Consider the following 5060-nt stretch of genomic DNA (forward strand, 5'->3'; position numbering starts at 1 on the left):
GAAGAAGCGGCAGAGACAACGTGTGATGAACTGACCCCAACCCCCATTCCTGTCCCCCTGCGCTGCTGGGGGGGGAGTAGGTAGAGAAACTGGGAATGAAGTTGAGCCCAGAGAAGAAGGGAGGGGTGGGGGGAAGGGTTTTAAGATCTAGCAGTTTTCTCCTCTCCTTCTCTGATTTTGATTGATAATAAATTATTTTTTTTTCAAGTTGAGTCTGTTTTGCCCATGATAGTAACTGATAAAATGGTCTCTCCCTGTCCTTATCTCGACCCACGAGCCTTTTGATTTACTTTTATTCTCCTCTGTCCGGTTAGAGGGGAGTGATAGAGCAGCTTTGGTGGGCCCCTGGCATCCAGCCAGTGTCAAACCACCACATCCTTACACAAGATACAGATCTGTCCTTTCACTGAACAAATACAACAGGAGAAGGACATACAAGGGCTATCCTTTCAGTTTTTGATTTGCACATCAGAGAAGCTATTTCCTCAAAAGCCTTGTGGCAGATCACATTTTTAGATTTCATTTTATTATTCTCTTCCCAAAATGAGAAGCCCCTGTAACCCATATGCTGGTCAGACAGCTGATGGCCTTTTGTGCAGCACTTAGCAAGCTTGGAGTCAAATTCTAATGGCCCTGTAGGAACCCCACAGCTGCCAATTGTGAGACTTGGCAGCATGGCCTTCAGAGGTATTTGCCAGCAGACATCTGAGTTCCCTATAGAGATCAAGGAGAAGGAGGAGGTTTTGAAGAGGCCAGGTTGGTTGGCTTCTTAATAGACTCCCAATAATTTCTTCAGGGTAGGTTCCTCATTGCGCTTTATCGTTTTATGTTCAGATCTGAGTGCAAAATAATTCTGCTCCATTTGAAAGCCATCTTCTATATTCCAGCAAAAAACCTGTCATACACTGAAAGGGATCAGAGATGCCCAAAATTGACAGTAAAATATAATACAGAAATGTGCCCTTTTCCTTATGGATAAGTTCTCATTAGATAGATGACGTATAAATATTGTGTGTGCTTGTGTTCCCTAGATATCCCTTGCTGTATGTCTTGGTTTCTAAGTAGGTGATTTAGAAAGGAAGAAGTCTACTGTTATTTTTCCAGGTTTCCCCTTAGGTGCAGACAGTGTAAAATTTGAAACCTAGTGCCGGACTACTTTTGCTGTTGTGTGGTACATGTTCAGAGTGACTTCTCCAAGAGGCATTTTTTTTCTGCAACAGCAAATTCTTTGAACATCTAATTTTTATATTGTTTTCCCTAAGGGAAATGTATGCAATTGAAATGACTGTATGCTGGCATTTTCTGTATAGTCACCTTTTATAATGATTACTTATATTTATCACATTACATTCTCTTCAAATTTGCTGTTTAAATTATACCATTTCATACTTACATTCCCTTCTCAGCCTCTTTTTGCTAATGAAGGAGAAGAGAAGCCATCAGGTTGTTCCAGAGAGGATGAGCATGAATTCTAATTTAATTCTAGCATAGCTGGCTTCCTACATGTCAGCACGTTTTTATCATTACAGTGTGACCTCTCCCCTCCGAATGCAAGGATTAGAGAAATCAGAGGTATTTTGCCACTCCGGCTGTCTGAGAGCTTCCCATGCTCTGCAGCAATGTGGAAAAAGATGCCAAGAACAGAATCAACAGCCAGAAAAGTCGAATGTATATTTCAAATCCTGTATTTTAGCTGAAACAGAAGTAGCCTAGATCTTAACACGTTAAAGGCTCATCTCTGAAGGCATGACCAATTTCAGTGTGTCAGTAACATGGAAAGCACAAAACTTTGCTGGGAGGCAAAACTAGAACCATTCTGAACAAGTTTTTGTCTGTACTGTGATTTCTCAAAGTTGCTACGGAAACTGAGCTCAGTATGTACTTCTTCCCCTTTTCCTGCCAGAACTATTTCCCATATGCAGCAGGAGCTCTTTAAAACTATTTTGCCATCCTCTTCTAAATAGTACTTTTTGAGTAAAAACCCAAATGGACAAAATCTGTATAGCGAAAGACGACAAATGCATACTAAACAATGTTGCATGCTGCAGCCTCAAACTGATGGTGAATTGCCCTGGTCAGTGTCTGGCTGCTGAATCTGATGGTATAATTTTCTATATTGTAGGCAACATGGATAATATTCTGGCATAAACATGTATTTGATCCCAAATGACTTCTTTTATGAGTGCCAGAGCCTTCGAATTCTTTGTTATTGCCTCTCTCCCACTTAAGTGATGTAGCTGTCCTATGTCCATGTATACAAACCTCTGGAAAAATCATAGAGCATTTAAATAAGTTTGGGGGGGGATGTTTTTGTTTGTTTGGGGGGCGGTGTTGTTTGTTTGTTTTTTAAAGTTCACCACACCACTACCACCTTAGGAAAATAATGTTTTGGAGTTTATTTTTTTGTAGGTTCTTACTTTCATCCCATTAAGTTCCTAAGCTTATGAACTGATTCTGCCACAGCATGTATAATATGTTCTGCCATTGTGGTGCTAAAATCAAAGATTTCCAGTAAGTCCTAGCATACCATGGCCCAATTGTCTAATTCCTCCTTCAGTGATGAGTTTTGTCTCCTTGATGTAAACTCTTTGGGAGCCCATGCAAGCTGTAGTGAGAGTTGGTAATGCCTATGGCATACCCTTGTACTTTCTCACTACCTGCTACACCTTCAGTGCTCCCCACTGTGGTCCCACACCCCTTCTGGCAGCACCATTGGCTTTTCTGGACTTGGCATACGTACCCATGTTGCATCCCTTTAACCCTTATCCTTGCAATGCCATTAATAACATTTTAACCAGTTTGCTGTGAATAAAATGCAGAAACAAGCCAGGCCAGGTAATTTCCTTGTACTGTGGGAAAGCTGGTGTCAGGCAAATTCTTGTATCCCTAATGATAATTATTCTCCTTCAGTTTCTGCCAAGGCTGACATTTTAACATCTTCAAGCAAGGTAGATTGTTTCACTTCCTGTGGCTTTCCTTGTCACACACAGCTTTTTTGGTATCATGCCCTGGACATTTTGCACGTATCCTGTTGTTGAGGAGTGATTTTCCCACTGTTGCCTTCACTGTTTGTTATATTTGGCGGGAGGCCCTGATGGTATTTTATTTTAGCTGAGATTTTTTCCACCTTGTTCATGAAACCTCAGAAGCATAGCGCAGACTTGATGACTCACCTGTCTCAGGCATTTAATGAATTCTCCGTTACCCCCATATTTAATTTTTGCGATTTGGTCTGTCCTCTAACTACCAACACATTGAACAGATTTTTTTCTTGTTTGCACTGAACCTTTCTGCTTTTGTTTTGAGTAGTCATATTTATAGCTTCTAATGATAGCTGGATATTTGTAAGATATGTAGTTAGTCATGGGAGAAAGTCCTCTTTTTCCATTTCTGTGTGCTCTTATTCTCCCTGGTGATCCCATTGCAAACCATTGCCAGAAGCCCTGTAGGTGTACAGCTCTGCATTCCAGTTTCTTGCCAGAGTATAATCTGGTAGATAATCCACCTTGCAAAATGAAAGTCAACTGCCTATGATAAGCAGGTCAGGGTGTCTGTGCGCTATGCCTTCTGAGGCTCCTGGTTACAAAATGGAAATTATTTGTGAGACGGGGTCCATCTGTTTTAATTTTGGCAAGTAGTGTTTCAGTCCCCTGTATTCTTAAGTGTAGCTAGAATCCATGGAGTGACTCGTGTCATGTGCTAAGAAGGGGACTATTGAGCGATTCGTTTGTGCTGATTTAAAAGAGCCAGTATGGTGAAAAGTGAGGAATGAACTCTCGTTTGTCTCATAAACACCGATCAATGTGAAGTACCCTTCCTCATGTCATTGTCATTTCTTATAACTGGATGTGCTGCTTCTACAGGACAGCTTCTTCTAAATCAGTGATCAGACATCTTGGTTTTCTTCCTTTTTTTTTTTTCTTTCTTACTAATGAAGAGATGTCAGCAAGAACAGTTTGTGGCCCAAATGATTGAATACAGTTGGGATCATGAAAGCAGAACTGAAGATAACCTAGCTGAGGTAGCCATGGGCTATAACTAGATCATTAAACTTTCATTTTTATTTTTCAGTCATGTCATTCTAATTGAATATTCTCCTTGGAATCCTTTTTGAAGTGATTTGAACAGAGGATTGAGGCATGCCAGGTAGTAGATTAGAGACAATATATTTGGAATGACTGAAAAGAACATGTGATAAAAAGAGAACCCCACCCCTAGTAGGAAAAAAACCTAGTAAAATGTCTGCTATGAGAAAGTTCTTTCTTAAAAGGCATAAGATAGGGGAAAAAAAAAAGAGAAATAATAACAGACCAAAAATATCTTGTCCCACCTTACAAAGGAACAAAATCAGTTCAACAATTAAGCGCTTTAATTAAGATCCAAAGCAGTGATATTTGACATCAGTTGAAAAGGAAAAAAAAAATCAAATGTTCCAAGCAGTGAAGCAGGAGGAAAAGAAACGCCATGCTGAGAGTCATTAAGACCCAAAAGTAATTCATCACAGGCACAACTAACCTTATTACAGGAAAGTTGCATTGTCTTTGTGGTGCAGGCATTGATTCCAAGCTAGGAAATGAACATGAAGGCGCCTTTAGTAGTAAAAGCAAAAATATTAAATTGCTCCTGAAAATTGTAGCTGTGCTGTTTACTCCATTAAGGAAGGATAATGAGACTGTTTAGAGAAGTCCAGCCAGACAGCATAAGGAATGTATGTTGTTAAATTTTAATTAAAGATTAATTTCAGCTGAATACTGTCCAAGCAGTGAATTATTTATTAAAAAGAGGAAGCCCGGGGAAAATAAGCAAAAAACTAAGATATCCTTCTTTAGCTGTCTGGAAGCCACCTAAAATTTTAGTGAGTTCCTGTCCAGGTTAACTGTTCAGTTACCATAATTGCTTGCTTACTAGCATAAAAGGGAGCAATTTGTTCTTTCTGTGTGGGCTGTCTGGTTTGCATATTAGCCAAAGGACTCATCCAGCACCAAGTATAAGCTAATGGGTCTTGCTAGGAAGTGGAGAAGTAGCGTGGGGCAGAGACAACACTGTGGCTTGCGGAGATA

The sequence above is a fragment of the Egretta garzetta genome, unplaced genomic scaffold, assembly GCF_000687185.1.
Source record: "Egretta garzetta isolate BGI_Z169 unplaced genomic scaffold, ASM68718v1 scaffold405, whole genome shotgun sequence".
Classification (NCBI taxonomy): domain Eukaryota; kingdom Metazoa; phylum Chordata; class Aves; order Pelecaniformes; family Ardeidae; genus Egretta; species Egretta garzetta.